At 35.7% G+C, this 16,741-nt stretch overlaps 3 non-coding genes across 3 annotated transcripts; 2 read left to right on the forward strand and 1 right to left on the reverse strand.

Annotated features, from left to right (window-relative positions):
• Positions 1-9,603: 9,603 nt before the first annotated feature.
• Positions 9,604-9,676, reverse strand: Trnar-ccu (transfer RNA arginine (anticodon CCU)). The gene has a single exon. It is a non-coding gene; the product is annotated as a tRNA-Arg (tRNA).
• A 4,359-nt stretch (positions 9,677-14,035) lies between these two features.
• Trnai-aau (transfer RNA isoleucine (anticodon AAU)) lies at positions 14,036-14,109 on the forward strand. The gene has a single exon. It is a non-coding gene; the product is annotated as a tRNA-Ile (tRNA).
• Positions 14,110-14,499: 390 nt separating this feature from the next.
• Positions 14,500-14,573, forward strand: Trnai-aau (transfer RNA isoleucine (anticodon AAU)). Its single transcript has one exon. It is a non-coding gene; the product is annotated as a tRNA-Ile (tRNA).
• Positions 14,574-16,741: the final 2,168 nt, after the last annotated feature.

Here is a 16,741-nt window from a genome sequence, read left to right on the forward strand (position 1 = left end):
CATTTACTTGTTTTTCTTAACTCCACTCTGACCCCCTCCCCTACCTAAACGCCCGATATTTTGATGCCGTGGGTCATTTTGGTCTGTACGAACAAGATATTATTATCGCTTTGTCGCCTCAACTCTTTCACCGTTGTTGCTAATGGCATTTCTGTCCATATCTAATTTGCCCAACATGATTTTAATGAACCTGACCTTATTTTTAACCCAAAACGTTTTTCCAGGGCAAACCAGTTGGGCGTCTGAGTTAATCAAAAGCGACATTTTTGTGTTACTTCGATCGATTTTTGCCATTCCAGCAAACACACGTCGGCAGGTTACGGGAAGGAGTTTGTGTGACGTCACATCCGTCGTTAAATACGTACGCGCAAAATTGACGTCATAATTGGAATTCCCAAATTCTCTTTAAACGTGTCAGACAAGATGGGGTGCGGTGCGGACGAACAAGCAGACAGTTACACATGCAACATCAGAAAAAAATCAAGTTGCAGATACAGTCGAAACGCGATGGCTCGAACTCGCTAAAACTTGTATAGCTAAAATTGTAATATCAGACTACACCTGAGTTTCGCTGAAACTTTGTCTAACATTTGGTAAAAATTCCCCCAAAATAAATGTTAAGCCTGCGCTCTAGTGCAGTGACTAAATCCGCCATATTTTGAAGTTGTTTTTTATATAAAGTAGTGAACCGATCGGCACAAACATTCACTCCAATCAAGTTAGACGCAATATGCATTTGCTGGCATGTTTTACGTCAATTCGACGATTTAGCACTCAACAAAACAGACAATGCCTACAGCCTCCACCTGCTCTGAACAAAAGTCCAATTGCTTTTAAATAATATTTTTTCGGTAATTCGTTTTCTTAAACAACTTCAATATATTTTCAAGCAAAATGATACGAATTCTTTGTGTCTCAAAGTTGAATGCGTATTATCGTACATAGATTTCCTAACCGTGTCATGTATTGCCATTTTAATAGGTCATACACACTAGAAAGGATTATATATTGAAATAATTTCCGGATTATCACGTGTCAGTGTTGTTAAGTAAATCATTTGTCTAAATCAAGACAACAGTCCTACTCGGTTACTCCTTTCTCCATCGGTTACTCCTTTCTCCATCGATTCAACAAGATCAGGGCTAATCTATTTAACTGTTCAGGGGTCATTATCAAAGTGGTGTGAAGCACTGATCACTGTTGGAAGTGATAACATGAGGGGATTTATTGACCATATCTAATTACAAGATACTGGTGTAGAATGCTGAGAATTCAGAGGGTTAAACATTGCTCACACACTAAATGAATAAGATTGTAGAAAAATACAGGGACATGCATTTTAACCCATATATGCCTAGCGTCTAGAAAAAAGGCTTTGGCAAACGGCGTAGACCCAGATGAGACGCCGCATGATGCAGCGTCTCATCAGGGTCTGAGCTGTTTGCTGAAAAGAATTTCAGTAAGAAATATTCTAAATATAGAAATAAATATACTAGACATCCCTAATTTTGTAAATGGATTGATCCAATTTAGAAGGATGGGAGAGTCCACTAGGCATTAATGGGTTAATAGGTATCAAAGAGTTAATATTAATTAACTAAAGCACAGTTTAATAAAGAGCATCAGAACTTGTACATAGTTTATTATTGAATTGAACAACATATTAATTAATGTTAATTAAACTATGTTATGGCAAGTATATAATGCGAAGAGTATGTAATTATCTCAGAGAATACTGAGTAATTATAATTGTGTTATATAAAATTATACTGCAGATATTTTCCATTACACATAATTATCAAATTATTCAGAAGTAAACAATTGAATATTCCTTATGTTTTCAATGTACATCTATTAACCCATTTATGCCTAGTGGACTATCCCATCCTTCTAAATAATTGGATCAATGTATTTCCGAAATTAGGGATGTCTACTTTATTTATTTCTATAATGATATAGAATATTTTTTTACAGAAATTCCTGAAGCAAACAGCGCAGACCCTGATGAGATGCCACATCTTTCTGTAAATAATGTGTTGTTTTACCTTGGAGTTGATTGTGCCTGTGGCCGTAGTTTGCGCCTTCGTCCTTTTTGTGGTGTTTCCTCTGGTTTCCGTTTTCCTTTCTTCCTCAGCCTGAGCGCCAGTTCTCCTGGATCTGTAACCACACATTCCCCAATACGGTTGATATGTGAATCTGGACCTAGATCGAATTCTATCTCTCCTTTGTCTGTTTTAGTAAGACTACCACATAGCAGAAAATTTGGCATTTGTTTCGAATGGTCCCCAGCGGTCAAGTAATAGTCTATGAGACACTGGACATTCTTGGACATTTTTTCGATTGTACTTATTGGGGGCATCCAAAGCTGTGGATTTCTGTAATCTTTCAATGACTTTGCATTAACTGGCAATATTGACATTTGACGTATTTCATCAAAACTGAAGTCGTCCGCGTTTAGCTTCTTTGCGCAATACAAGTACTTTATAAGTTCCGTGTATATGTCTGGGTTCAGCTTTACGTGTATGGTGCAGTCAGAGGGGTGTTCAAAGTCAAACAGTGACGATCGCAAGTGGGGGTATTGCAGGAAGACCTCAACTGTTTTTGTATGTGAAATTCCATGCAACTTTGGAAGGAAGTCATTGCCAGCCATACTGAGAACAAGGGCTAATTTCATTCCAATGTTCTTGTCATTCCATTTTTCCTCCAATGCGGTCAATATGCCTGTCACATGGTATGTGTCATAGAGACCGACTGGCTTCTAAAGTATAACAAAGACACTATTTTTGAACTTTCCGTCTGATGTACGGGGCCAACCATGTGACAAAGCAAACATGTGGATAACAACCGCATCAATATCCCCAGATGTGACGATGCTAACACAGGCGTTTCCATCTAACAAACGATCCTGGTATTCAGTCAGCCAATCAACTTGGGACATTTCGGCCTCCCCTTTTGTTTGTTTAATATATGTAAGGATGTCAATGTCTGGCTCTTTGTCTGCATACATCTTGGCACATATTGGATGAGCATATCTCGGGCAACAGCAGCATTTAGGATGTTCTGGGCATGAGCAATTTGACATGTGTAATTCGCTGTCTATGCTGATGGTGATAGGTTTCTGTACTTTAATTTTGTGTATATTTCTAGCCAAGTATGTGCTGATGAGACTTTTTCCCTGTGGTGTTGTGACAATTGAATTTTTGTGGAACGTTTCTGAGGACAGCATTTCTTCTGAAGTTTTAAGATGGGTGACACTGTATGCTTTTTTTGAAACTTTTTGTGATCTTGTTGCAGCCTTGAAATCATCAGGAGTAAACTGATATTTTTCTTCACAGATTGCTAACTCCTGCACATTTGGCAATTGCAGTTGCGTTTTCTTGATGACACCGTTTTCAATATACTTTAAATACTGTTGACCAGACGATGCATTTGTTTTAAATTTCACCCCAGCAAATTCAATTGTTGCATGTGATGCAGTCTCCATTACTGGTTTTGGAATGCTTCTTTTTGAAAGGAAAATGAGATTGTGTTCTTCCAAAATGTTGTTGTTTTCTTCATTGGTGTTGCTAATTGCCTCATGTACTGTCTTCACCAAGGCATTCTTCATACCGGATGATTTCAAAACTTTTGGTTTCGTACAGTCTGGTTTGACAATTGCCTGGCAAGCATTCATCTCTGAACTAAGACAATCGAACCGCTGTAGCTGTTTTTTAACAGTCTTCTTTCTGACATCTTCTCGCCTGTCGCGATCTGTTTTGGTTTCAGTATCAACTTTCGCAAACATTCGCCTGATAGTTACTCCTTTTGTTGATTTCACTTTTTGCAAAAGCTGTTTCGGTCCAGCTACATCATTTACATTGGGTATGTCTGATTTTGATGTACCAAACAATCCTTCCTGGGCTGCATACTTTTTAATCAAGAACTGGCCAAGCTCTTTTGTTTCAGAGTCAAGCACTGCAGGAGAAAGTACGGTCTTGTTATTATCATACACATTGTACACCTTGTCATCTTCATCTAGGCATATACCGCCTTGTCTCAAAATCAGGCTAAGTATTCTTACAATGTATTTCTCATCTGTGTTTGTTGTGCTAAAACCCAGCAATTCTTCCTGAGTTTTTTCTATCTTGCTATGTGCTGTTCTTTCATGGGTGTCATCCAATACATCTATGAGAGACATTCTGGGCAAGACGGACGCCACTGTCGAACCGGATCTGAATGCCTTAAGTGCATCCTTATGGTCCATCTCTCGCTGGGTATCTAATGCAAAGTTTACTTCACTTCCTCTATTGGGGGTACTGAAAAGCGAGTGTTTCATGTTTTGGTAGTATATTCCACTTTTGTAATACTCGTGTAGAAGTTTTGTAGTAAATGCTGCGTAAGAGGATGCACCATTCAGGAACGAAAATGGCAGGCTAGATTTCACAGCAGCTAATAACAAGTTGTATCCCTGAGGACCTCCGAGACGTTCAGCAAATGCTATTGCGCATACTTCATCACAGTGAGTCATGATGTCCCTATGAAGAGCAAACGTTCCATTTCTTCGGGAGCCTTCCTCAAGAAAGGAAGTGAAGCTCATCCAATGTGCATCAATATTCTTTGAATCCAAGACATCGGTAATGACTTCTTTTTTTTTATCAGCATGGTACTTTTGAAGAAAGACGATGAAGAATGCAAGATGTAATGCTGTGGACAATCGCCGTATGTATTTTGTACCCATTTCTATGTGATCAGCTGATATCAGCTTCCTCCATTCCTGAAAGTCTTCGTCACGCATGTATTTTAGTATGTGAAGAACTCCGGCATCTTTGTATGCACTGCACAAAATGGTAATTTTTGATTTCCGTAAATGTAGTGCTGGAAACTCTGGCAGAAATCGTTCATACTTCTTACTAGTATCGCGTAGTTTCAGTAAATTGACAGCAATTTTGTGGTCCGGGGCAAATAGAATCTTATTTGATGGTTCTTTTGTGTTGTCGGTTTTTACCAATACATCGTCAAGAATTTCTTTTAGCTTTTGAATATCATCATCGCGACCAACAGCAGGGGGTGGGTGTCGTGATAAAAGCGGAGGCAGATTGTACTTTTTAAAGCCAAGATGAGACAACACTCTGTTTTCATAATGATCTGCGTTTCGTGTCGAACTAACAGAGGCTTCTGTTGCCACTGTACTTGAATAATCCATTGGGTGTTGTTCAACATCTATATCTTCTTCAACATCACTATGTACTTTGAAAATCAGGGAATCATCCAACGTTGAATTCATAATATCAGTTCCAGGCTGCCCATCATTTATGCTCCGGTCAAGCTGAATGCTCTCAAGCTCCTCAATTGCATCCGGCTCTATTTCAATTTCATCCGTTTCTGTTATAACATCTACCCCAATGTGAGACAATTCCTGCAAGTCTTCATCCTCCTGTAGAAAAAAAAACCCATAAAGACGAAATTAGACCTTAAATTCGAAACATGGAATGTTTTTTTAAGGGCTACGAGAACCGAAGTAGAAGTACAAGACAAATCATAGCTGTAAGTATTTTAAAATCCAATGCCCAATTTTGTGTGATAGTGATGTCATTTACACCTAATTAAATATCCACTATGTCAGCAATTTGTATTTAGGGTTGTGTTTCCCTTTAAAATTAGTAAGTCTTGAAATATGTTAATCCTTGTAACTGCAATGTAACCCATTTGTCAGTCAAATATTGTCGGTTTAATGTGATATTCAACAAGACAGTGATCATTGAAAAATCACACATTTTCATAAATCTAAAAATTGGTAAATGTCAATTCAAGGTACCTGCATATCAAATATCTAAGATATCAGCAAATAAAGGAGCTATGAACTCAAGTGGAACATATGAATTAATGGTGTAAGACAACATAAAAAGGTGCTTTCAGTGTGCAAATGTATTGCATAAGCACTTACTTCTACATCACCCAGCTGTAGTGACGCAAAGGATTTATCTAAAGTGTTACTCTCCTGTCTGGTGGGGGAAAGTAGATGCATTTTTTCTGAAACAACAATAAAGGTCGATATAAGCACATGTGTATTGAACGATAGTATAATGAAATACATTGATTGTCTGTTGATATACATTTGTAATTTACATGTTTGGTAAAACTTGCTAATTAAAGGATAATGCCCTTACATATATGTAAACTTTAATTACATTAGTAAAGTTGAAACTTCATCAGATAAATGCAAAACTTCATTTTATAAAGATTAAACTTCAACATTTGTATACATTAAAAACTTAATTCGCCTTTAAATTATATAGATAAAACTACACTGTTAAGACATTCAGCATGGATCCGGTGCCTATTTACATTGCAGGTCGGAAAAGTGTTATGTTCCAGTGTCTCTAAATAGGGGTCATTTACGTAAGAATTGTGACTAACCGATGCATGTTTTATAATGCAACATTAAACCATCGTGTAGGTGATGAATTTCCCTTTCCAATGAAATATCATTCATATTGCGTTAACAATATAAAAGTTCTTAATCAATTTGCATTTTTCCCGAATGCCCCTCTTAATTTACATACTGACGAGACAATTGGTCCCATATATAGGGAGACGAGATAATTTTTTCTGTCTAACATCTATATTACTTTACAATATATTTTTTTAACCAAATGTTAAATTACCTTTCAACACTGCTTTCCAGATGTCACTGTATCCAAATGTCACTAGCTTCTTGAAGTCATTAAACCCTGATTGTTGTTTTGTAGTTAAATGTATTAACAAGTTGTCAACATCAGAACTGTTTAACACTTTGTCTTGCTTACACTTGCATATAATATCCACACAGGCTTTGCAATCAGCATCATGCCAGTTCACACATTCTAATGCATCTTTTGGAATTCCTTTAATGGTGATTGGCAATGTGCAGATTTGCATAGACCGGCTTTCTCCTGGATCGGGATCCGCATGCTTTTTAAGCCGTACTAAGTTGTCCATCATTAAGACTAAGACGCAGTCTCTTAAACAAACTTTTTCTGTGCTTTCACCAGCGCTTGTCTCATATGTCAATGCATATTTGTTTAAATATGTGTTAAAATAGGTATTTTCACTGTTTGCCATGTCTTTCAACTTTTGTTCAGCTGTTGTTTAACTTTGGGTTAGCCCTTCTGCTGACGTCAAATTAAATACTGCTGACAGGGAATGATAATTCATCGACAGTTCCTGTGTGCTTTTGTCTTGAAGAATTCCACAATACCTTTTGTTTAAAATATTCAAGAAACTGTCATATTGCATGTACAACCTTGTATATTTCTTTTTCAAGAACTGTTTGGTCTCTTCTGCTCTTTTAAGTGACCTTTGGTTGATGAATATTTCAAACAGAATTTGGCAAACAAGAGGAGTTTCAATATACCACTCCCAGAGTACATTAAATGATTTTGTGGACAATGGCTTTGTTTGAGGTGTACCATAGCAACATTGACATGTTTCATCAGTATCTTCAAAGATAGAACCTGTGTCACAATCATAAGATTTCCAATGATACAAAACAGATTCATTTAGTCTTCCGGACAGAAAATCATCTCGCAGTTTAAAACGCATGTATTCCCCTGAAGAGTCTTTATACTTTTTTATAGTTCCAGAAAAGAACACAAATTCTGAACACGTTTCCTTGTGGTTTGTTTTTACATATGATGATATAATAGTCTTAATATCAGGAATGGAAGCCTGGCTGTCTTCTGAAATGTCTGCATAAACATGTAATGACTTATTATGCGTACAGTGACTGGTACAATCAGACAATACAATTGTATTCAAAAAGCACTGGTCAGGCATTGCATTCATCACTTGTGACTCAATGATAGAAGGACTGTGTGTATTTTTTCCACTGATACATATTCGCTCACCCATTTCAGCATGTTCCCGTCGCTTTGTTCTTTCCGAAATTTCATTTCTTGACTGCTCCATTATCGTCCCGGCAAGTTGGTGCGCCTGTTGCATTTCGGATAAAAATTTAGTTTTTTTTCATAATTGTTGTCTCATATGTATCACTTTCAATTTTAAAATCTCCTTCTCTCATAAAATGCATTTCAAAGAAACATATTTTACTCCAGCTTTCTTCAGTAAACTCATTTTTGTAAAATGAATTTAATGTTGTAATGTCACTTTCCTCAATTTTAAGTTCCGACAAAATGACTTTAGATAAAAAAATCAGCATTAGCTATATGTTTGTATATCTCTTTTGTAGATGTTATGCGGGTTTCCTCTGACTGATTAACTAATATCCCCTTAATTTCCTTTGTAACCTGTCTACACACTTCATATGTGTCGCGATATGACATACAGTATTGCACTATGCTCTCCAGTTTAAATGAAGGTTTTCCTTCAACACTTTTAACACTATGATCTTTTCCTTTCAACCAACTGAAAATGTTGCCACTTTAAATTGCTGGTTCATCTCCACACTTATTGTTTTTTAGAAATGCTTTGAACTCATCAAATATAATATATTCTGAATCATTTTCGTCAAAAACTATTCTAAGTTCCCTCAGTGATGGAATATGAAAAGTCATTTTGGTTGTCAATCTGAAAGAGTAAAGAAAACTATCTTTTAAAATCATATAACTTCTATTAGTTTTAATTTCAATCATTTCATCTTACATGCTCAGTGCTTGTTACATGTCAAATTGAAAATCTAACAAAGGTGAACAATAAATTATTTTACTAACACATTTCAAGCTTACCTGTTTTATACATATCCAAAAAATCAAAATAAATGTTGAATTGGCTATTAATATTTGGCACAACTGCTAATTACACTGGTCGATAACTCTCTGAAACATGTTGCAGCAGATTCACATTTGGATAGATATTACACCTGGGTTCATTTATTATCGCCAAGCAGGCTGTTGACAGGGGAGTGTGCTTTATGACCACAGAACAGTTAACACTAATTAGTTCTGCTGATAAGCCGATGGCTAAAATCTAGCCGTCCTGGGAGTAACTGAGTAGGACTGGACAACCGAAACATTATTTTACCTCAAAGCAAAAGAAATTCGTATTAGGGGAGAATACTGTAAACATTTGACACTCGCCATCTATAAGAGTCGCCTCCCTTTAATTATGTGTGTACACTGTTCAAAAAAGAAAATATATTTCTCGTAATAATTGGCAGATTTTCTGGAGCAACTAAGGTATGCCTTTGATCTTTATCTGTGTTCTCAACAAAAACAATCAGTTGAGCGTTTAGATAGCTAGCAGCTGTCGAAATTTGAATGCATGCCTGAATTTTTTTCAACCAGTCGCATATGTTTCACCAGATAATATACCTTACTGTAGTCTGTATAGATCTAAGTTTTGCATTGGGTCGGTTGTATTTAGTCGAGTTACTTCAATGCTGATCGTACAAAAATGTCAATATGAAGATATTTATGAAACGGCTTTACTCGCCACATAAAGTAGCATTTAGGCGGCATATATAATTGCTGATTCTATCGATACACTCCAGTCTTACAATAAATAATCGCTGCGTTTAAGCTTATGAAATTATTTGTTTTTTTTTTAACGTGATCGTGCTTTTTTTTAGAAATGCATTCAATAAGTTAGCATAAAAAAAAAGAATCGGAATTAATAAAAAAAAATTTCAACCTCTGGCGGGACTCGAACCCGCAATCCCCGGCTTAGGAGGCCGGTGCCTTATCCATTGGGCCACAGAGGCTGTTATGTCTGTTGGCAAATAAATTGCAATATGATCTTTAATTGATGTCAGTCACTCTGTCCCTTAGCAACGATATAAACAAACACCTTTATTTTTCGCATAAAGATAATTTTTATTTTGTTCATAGTTTTGTGTCAATATTTACTGTTTATGTAATTTGTTACTTTTATATACATTCTATACATAGATGGTAACGTCACTACGTTATTGTCAGCAAGACCGGTGTGTATATCTCGTTTTTGTCCGGCTACACACTACTAAAAATAAACATGAGCGGCATTGATTTAAGATCTTACATCTGGGTTATGTTGGAAATTAGTTCTTTTCAGTGAATTCTATATACGTACAGACCCAGAGGGTCGTAGCTGGGAGTTGGATTATTGTAACTAGACGGAAATATTTTTGTAAATTTATCTTTGGCTTCAAAATCACTATTAATAACGCTACGAACAATTATAATACAGTTTAAAGCGATAATAACACGATTTCGTTGTCAACATTTTATCCTCACCATCTCTTTAACCAATACATGAATATGAACGTGGAATATTGAATAGATTAATGAAAAATCTTTATATATATGATACAATAAAAAATATTGTTTACTTTATTTAAATGCATAGTGAATACGAACACGTTTACTCGCTATGCTGCAGGACGAAAATTGTGGTCTATGTGTCGTTTGAACGAATCTGCAGATGTTGCAGTAATGAAGTTTTCTCATCAGTTTACATGTCATGTGCGCTTGAAGCTGTTTTTTTCTGCTCTACGGCAGAACATTATTTGCAATTGAGTACAACTGAACTTTCGTTTGTTTACCCGTTCTACTTCTTCTGACCTTTTATTCTAATTTTCGATTAATCGGCGTTTTCGTTTGTTAACAAACACTTATACTGTACATTAAACTCGCAATTTGTATCCTCTACCATTCAAGGGGAACGGGCAGTGTAGGCGGTTTATTTTGGCGGCAATAACTTATTTGAACAGATAAACAACAGCTTGACTAGCACATTTTTATGAAATAACATAATACGGACATCCAAAATGGTGAAATCTTTACATCTATACATTGCACATTCTTAGATAATGGGTTAATAAATATCATAACACGTGATACTTTTTATGTCGTATTGTTTTAACATTCACAGTGCCGGCATAGACACCGTGGTGCCCATATGCAGTGAAACTTTTAGGGCCCATGCGGTGTTGTTTTTGTTGTGACTATGAACAGTTAAAATTTATGGATTTTCGTTATAAAAAAGCTATTCTTAAAATATTTCAATTCAAAAATGATTCTGTATTCATTCATTTATCTGGTATGTAAATATGGGTGTTTACCGCGAGCTTACCGTGTTACAGTCTAAGTTAGTAAACAAATTCTATCGTCGTTTTCGTATGCGACCCCTATAAGTCGCGGGTCCCATAGGCAGTTGCCTACTTTGCTTAAAGGGTAATCCGGGACTCAACATTCATATTTATTGAGATCTTACGATCACATTGAACGTGATTAAAAGAAAAGAAAAAATCGAGTAAGAATCGGTAGATATATCGGTAATATGTTTAACACGTTGTTTTGAAATAGATGGGGTTATAATAAAACAAACGCATTTTAGTATAAATAACACAAGATATGGAAAGCCAACATAAAAAAAAATCAAACAAATTAAAATCTTACATGTTAAATAAAATGTTTTAGAGTCTGGTTGTCTTAAACAAACATTTTGGTGTGTATTATATTAGTTTATTAGTGTCGCTACTATTATATTAATGGCCGTATCTATTATTAACATTAAAGTCGATGGTGCGTACTTGTTATACAAAAGATATTTCTTGTGCTGAACAAAAGCACATACAAAAGCGGATCTTGTTTCACACAAAATTTTAATTTCCATACCAAAAGGTTATCTATGGTTAAAATAGTTCGGACATTATTTCACTGATAAAATCTTTGCAGATTCACAATAAAGCAACCAGATACTGTTAATCTACATCAAACCAACCCGTGTCGCCGATGTTTACATTGACGGGTAATTGTTGAACCCCGGTTCAAGTAGGTGCGTACATATAATTAAGAAGCGTATCGTATTTCCGTCAAAGTAAATAATTGAATAGGTTGCACGAAATCACGTTTATAGGGAATAAGGCTAGAAACCAGTAGAGTAAATGCCATTACCCGGTATGTCCGTTTAAAACCGCAAAATCTCTCGCCATATTCTTTCCGTAAGATAGTCGCGTCCTGTGTGTCACTAAACATGAGTTTCTCAGCATTCAAAATCAAACACAAGCTAAGTTTAACAATGTTATTTTTAAATAATTATAAGTTTAAAATATTACTCAGCAGGACGGTTTACCTTGAAGTCGTCGGGAATGCGAGAACGACTTGACATATCCGTACCAAGACTTATCCTAACTCGAGCGTTGATTTAAACCTTTTTGTTTTAGATGGCATCGAAAGCCTAATACTTATTGAAACGCTCTCGAGCCCGTTTCCTGGGTAGAACCAGTACTTGGTGCCCATGGTTTGGGATCCTAAGAACGCTCTCACAGCGGAGATAGAACTCGTGACCTCCCGGTCGCTAGGCGGAATAGTTGAATAGAAGTCTTACAATTGGCATAGTTAAATATGACTATTGACATAGTTAAATATAACTGCTGGCATAGTTAAATATAGCTTTTGGCATAATTGAATACGATAAATCCTCATGTGAAGGACGTCAGTGTTATCGACAGTATACTCAAAAGTATATTTTAGTGAAGTTAACCAAATTAAACAAAATTAAATTTATAAATAAGCATAAATATAGCATAACCATCCCAACAAGCTCTTCGCCGTTTCGTTGAATCGGTACGAAGAAGCACACTTATCAATTATATCACAAGTAGCACAATATAATAATTTTCCATAATCAAGAAAGTGGTCAAATGTTAAACATCAGTTTTAATTGTGAAAGCATTTTAACGATGGCTCAAAACTATATGATATGGTAAAATACTATATGTATTTAAAATCAAAACTATTATATGCTCAAAATACTATATTCTCAAAATACTCAAAATACTATTTACTATACGATATGCTCAAAACTATTGACAAAAAAAATCAAAATTCTTCGGCACCAAACAGTGGCTGTCGTATTCAAACACGTGTTTCTACATCATGTTAGTGCATGTATATGCAGTTCTCTCGCCATAACAGGTAATGCTTAAATGAGCGTCGTCTTGTGAAAACAGAGCTTAATGCATGTTAATAAAATGTCGTCCCAGATTAACCTGTGCAGTCCGCACATGCTAATCAGGGACGACACTTTCCGCTTTTGTGAATGTTCTTGTTTTTAAAAAATGAAGTATTTTCTTAACGGAAATTAACCTGTGTGAACTGCACAGCGTAATGTGGGATGTCACTCTACGCACATGCATTATGTTTATTTCCCATACCGAGGCTCACATTGAAATGCCCACATGACGTGCCCTTTCTTAGTGAACACCAGCTGGCATGTTTGCAACGTATGGAAATCTAGACGGTGGTCTGCCTGTGGGTCAAGGGCTGATCCAGGATTTTCGTTTGGAGCTTGTACCATTTTCAAGCACAGTTGCAAGCTATTTATCTTGTATCATGTAATGTCGGTGACAATAAAGCAGGTCTTTTGGCAGGGATAAGACTATGACGCTGCTGTTAAAATCCATCCAATCCGTTTTAACTTAAATAACGCTAGATATAGCATGTACTGTATTCACATGACATTGTCTTTTTTTTAATTGTTGCAATAATCCAACTCACAGCTACCCGTATTCACTCTCCGAGCTGTACGCATAATTCTCATACAAGCTCGGAGCATTCAGGAAGAACTAAACTTTTAAACACAAACAAACCATTTGGCATAACTCAATAGATGATCATAATGGATCAATAATTTATATTCCACATATGTGTGTCTACCATAATGTATTCACGATCTCGATATTTTAATTATTTCTTCCGAAATCAATTGCATTATCCTGTGGACAAAATATATAGCATTGTAACGGTACTGCCTATAGGGCTTTCAAATACTAATAAACCTCGTTGAATGATGAGTAAGCTGTTTAACACCATAAGACGTAGCATACATTTTATTCTTGATTAACTTATTCAGGGACCTATACATTGTTTGTATAGGTCCCTGACTTATTTTCATATTCGATCACCTTCATATAGTATCTTACGGAGGAATCCGAAGAAATGCGATTCATCATAATTCATGTAGACGCATGTTTATACTATAAATAGATGAAAACGTCATTGCGTTATTCAGTTAAGACTTTAGTGTAAACCTCGGTAGTGCAGGTTTAGAGATTTACAAAAACGGAGATTGCACAGGTGGCCGTTTAGCTCAGTTGGTTAGAGCGTCGTGCTAATAACGCGAAGGTCGTGGGTTCGATCCCCCCAATGGCCATACGTTTTTACACATTTTTTTATCATTTTATTTGACTATCGAAATTACCTTCAATATTTTGTATAGAAATAAAAACAACTTATTATAAGTTGAGCTTCCGATTGCCTTTCAGAGGGCGAAATGGTTCCCTGTTATTTCTATCTACTTACTAACGTTTCAATATAATTATTGGTTTTCCACAAATACTAAAAAGGTTCATTCCTCTAATCTGACCCTCCCTGATGATCGTTCGAAATCAATAATTGTCACGAGGTACATTTGGTAACATTATTCGCAAAATTTACTTAACATATATAAATATATTTATATAGAGATAGAGAACAAAATAATTACAGATTTGGAAAATGTATCATGGTTGTTTCCTCAAACATAACTGGCCATGGATCAGGTGGCCGGTTAGATCAGTTGGTTAGAGCATCGTGCTAATAACGCGAAGGTCATGGGTTTGATCCCCCTACTGGCCAATGTTTTAAAGTGGGCGTTAATTAAATTGTGTACAGAACAGGGTATCGTAAAACAATATGCATTCCGATTATCCGACCCTATTTACTAACTTACGTTTTGGTTAACCCTTTCTCCAATAAGAAGCCAAGTGAAAAAGGCTTTGCAAACAGCATAAAACCAGAACGGCCTGCGAGTAACTCGCTTTCTGTTCAGGTTTTATGCTGTTTTCTGCTAATCAGTATCTAGGGTTGAAAACGAAGCCTTTACAATTTGAATCTAGTAAGAAAGGTCTTAAATTAAATCTAACTTTCATAGGGACAACAGCCATGCGTGAAAATACGTATATAAGTGGGAAAGCGTTAAAACCACATTAACACTCAAAGTTTACGAATATGTCGTAAACTATTTCGAAAAATAAAGTTAACACATAAAAAAATCAGTGTTCAGTTCTTTATAGATATCAAAAGCAAAACTGTCAACGCTAGATGTGGTCTGGTAACATAGATTTAGTGAAATATAAAATGCTCGTTTTCATTTTTTTTGCGTCGCAATATATTCTATGTGAATTACCCACGAACATATCCGAACTTTTACGAGCAATATTATATTTTACTAGTTAATATAAATTTCATATGGTTAGAACAATAATTTTATTAGCGGCTGACACTAGAAGTCCATCATAGAAACCTGTCTAATCTTGTAAATAACCCTGGAGATGTAACTCCGTAAATTAGCTCAGCACGCGTTGTTTTATTTTGTTCAGAAATACACCGAAAATTATTTTTAAAAAACATGTGGACAAAACATGAATAAAACATAATTTTAAAAAACTCCAAATTAAGAGTGTGATATTACGTGCAAAATACCAAACCTCAAGGCCTTGCTGATTCAGACAGGGAAACAAGATAGCCCCGGGCCAATTTTAACGCTAGTTTGCATGTTTGAACAAACTTAGTATAGGACCATCAAAACGATGTACATGCCAAATATTACTCCTCACTTGTCATTATATATAATTTCTAAAGGTACCTTTTCACAGATTTTGGAATGTATTGAAGTTTGTCATTAAAGCTTTATTTTGATAAACGTAAACACTGGAACTTAACAGATCAAGTAAACAAAAACAAGAATAAAATTAAAGAAAGACAAAAGTGACCCTCAACCTAGATCAAACCACTGACCCCATGAGTTAAAGTCTACCGCTTAGACAGTATTACAATATTTTGAAATTAATCTGCAAATTATTTTGCATATTATTCGAAATTATTTTAATAATTTGAATAAGGATTCACAACTACAGAACGTGTGCTCAAAATTTAGCGTGCACGTTATATTTTGCGTAAATATTGCACCAACAACACAACAATAACATCGACGCAGTGCACCTTTCTGATTAAATGAAAATGAAGCGATCGTAACAGTATAATGAATAGTAACAAAACAAGAAAAACAAAGATACAACTTTGATCTTGCCTTCCGAATAAAAATGTCGTTCAGTCCCGTAAATTCTAATTATGTAATGCTAAGGTTAATTAAAACAAGAGCATAAATACACGTCTGGCCAATCAGAAAAAATATTAACATCCGGACATTTAGTCTTAGTTTTCTCTCAAAATACCGATTTCCATTGAACCATATTTCTGATTTTCCGATTGATATAGGATAGTTTGCAATATTTCTACACTTCTTGTTTCATTTATGTGTCCTTATTTTTGTTTTACTTTTCTTTTTGATAGCCTTTTAGATTTTCATTCAGTCAACTGTTCCTTTAACATTTACTTCAGCACAAACTTCCCGGTATCTTGCCAATGGACTTGAAACGCCGTCGGCGCTCTCGTTTTTAATTTTGTCAATTTACCGAAACGTGAAAAAGCCCCTTTAAGGCATCTTACTTTACGAGTCTACATAAATCATGTGAGACCTTGGGCGTGACGGGGGTCACCATAACCCAACATAATGTTAACTTAACATAGTGTCAACTTAACCCGACATAATGTCAACTTAACCCAACATAATATCCACTAAACCCAAAATAATTTCAACTTAACCAAGCATTATGTTAACATAAGCCAAAGTAATGTTAAGTTGACCCAATATAAGGTCAACTTACCAAAAACATCACTTTCTCTGAGCAAAAGGTAGTTATGGCGTTCCATGGTTTCTCATTGATTGCACATGCTGTTCGGAT

This window comes from Dreissena polymorpha, chromosome 10 (assembly GCF_020536995.1).
Source record: "Dreissena polymorpha isolate Duluth1 chromosome 10, UMN_Dpol_1.0, whole genome shotgun sequence".
NCBI classification, from domain to species: domain Eukaryota; kingdom Metazoa; phylum Mollusca; class Bivalvia; order Myida; family Dreissenidae; genus Dreissena; species Dreissena polymorpha.